This window comes from Schistocerca cancellata, chromosome 2, assembly GCF_023864275.1.
Source record: "Schistocerca cancellata isolate TAMUIC-IGC-003103 chromosome 2, iqSchCanc2.1, whole genome shotgun sequence".
Lineage (NCBI taxonomy): Eukaryota > Metazoa > Arthropoda > Insecta > Orthoptera > Acrididae > Schistocerca > Schistocerca cancellata.
The window spans coordinates 473,312,385-473,314,260 of NC_064627.1; the positions used below are offsets into that span (position 1 = coordinate 473,312,385).

The following is a 1,876-nucleotide window of genomic DNA, read 5'->3' on the forward strand; positions in this document are numbered from 1 at the left end:
TTCGTATATAGCCGTATAGAATTTGCAGGAAAGGTACGCAGAAGCCACAGACGATATCGCAATCCCATAGACCAACTGTCGTCTCTTTACCAGCAATCTATCGAGCCACCATCAATAAACTGTTGCTATAATTGAGTATCGACTTCTAATTAGTGTTCATATCGTCTATGAACGCAGAACTAACTGCACAAAATTTTCTACGTCAGCGAAATAGTTACAGATTTTAAAAGCACTCCGTCTTCAGGCCACAAGTAGCTAATCGGGGGCATCCGACCGCCGTGTCATCCTCAGATGAGAATGCAGGTACGAGGGGCGTGTGGTCAGCACACCGCTCTCCCGGTTGGTGCGATGGTTTTCTTTGACCAGAGTCGCCACTATTCGGTGGAATAGCTCCTCACTGGCGGGGCTGAGTGCACCCCGAAAAATGGCAACAGCGCATGGCGGCCCGGATGGTCACCCATCCAAGTGCCGACCACGCCCGACAGCGCTTAACTTCGGTGATCCGACGGGAACCGGTGTATCCACTGCGGCAAGGCCGTTGCCATATTGTTACAGATAATGTACCATAAACATTTTGTAATCGACAGTGAATGTCGGTACAGACTAATTAAGTTACAATTATTATTTCAGGAAGGAATGAAGGTTACAACTTGGTTTCTGTACCTTTTTTATTATTTTCCTCCCGTTTTAATTATTTTACGTATGGTGAAATGATAACTGTAATCTTATCATAACTCCTCGCCTAAAAATGGCGTCCTCCCGTCTCCCACCAGTGCAGAGTGCTATTACTGGTTCCCCCTCACCAGCCCACCTACCAGCCCCACCCTTAAGGTGGCATTCGTACTTTGTACTTCGGTCGATTAGCGACACTGTGAAGTGTCAACATATTATGGTGATATTCACAATTTCCAGCAGAGTATCATGCCTGATGGTGCTTTCCGAAATGTATGACTATATTTACTGATTTTCTGCTGCTTTTCAAGGACAAAAATATAAATATGGGACTTTAAAATTTTAACAACTAATGCCACAGTGCACCAAAAATACGTTCATGCTACTTTATCAGAACACATTTACACTATAATATTACAATAAATAATGGTGGGAATATTCCTACACTAGAATAGGTGAGCTACACACTGTATTATATATCTTCCACACACATCAGCATTGCATTTAGCTGGGGCGATACAGGTGACAGGGTCAGCTCCGCTCCAGCAATCTATCCGTGACACTACTGACTCGGTGCTCGATGCAAGTGGCTGAGAGCTGTGTCAGTAACGTACCTGCACCAAAAGAAACAGAGTGGACCCATTATCAGCTGGTCGAGCATATCAATGGCACACTTTTTAATGAAGGGAAAGAAACGAAAAGAATGCCTATAAAAGACCACGTATTTAATTTGTTCAGCTTTACAGCCATCAAAGCACATCTAAACAATTAAAGGTCCATCAAGGTGACATTCTCCAACCGATTGAAACTGCTTATTACAAAGTCATATTTGAAAATGAACACATCACACTGAAATACATCTTGTAGCTTGTCGAATTTGTGTGTAATGTCATATAAACCAGGTATCTGTTCTTCAGGAAAAAACAGTAGTCAATTACATTCAAATTATAGCATTAATCAGCGTTTTTTAAATTAATTTAAAGAATACTGTTACACAATTTTAGCTTTAAGTCACTTGAATATATAATACAGTTTAACACTCTCTGTCTCATTGAGTCCTCAGTCTCCTGGTACCACCAATACCACATATTCTCTCATATTTGTTCATAATATCTAGAATGACTGGACTTACCATATCTCCTGAAAACACCAGTTTTCCATTATAAGCAATTTAATGGCTGACTTGAAAGTGTTGAAAGTTGCC

The 1,876-nt window shown here is 41.3% G+C and overlaps 1 pseudogene; it reads right to left on the reverse strand.

Annotated features, from left to right (window-relative positions):
- Positions 1–425: 425 nt before the first annotated feature.
- LOC126164135 (5S ribosomal RNA) lies at positions 426–543 on the reverse strand (annotated as a pseudogene).
- Positions 544–1,876: the final 1,333 nt, after the last annotated feature.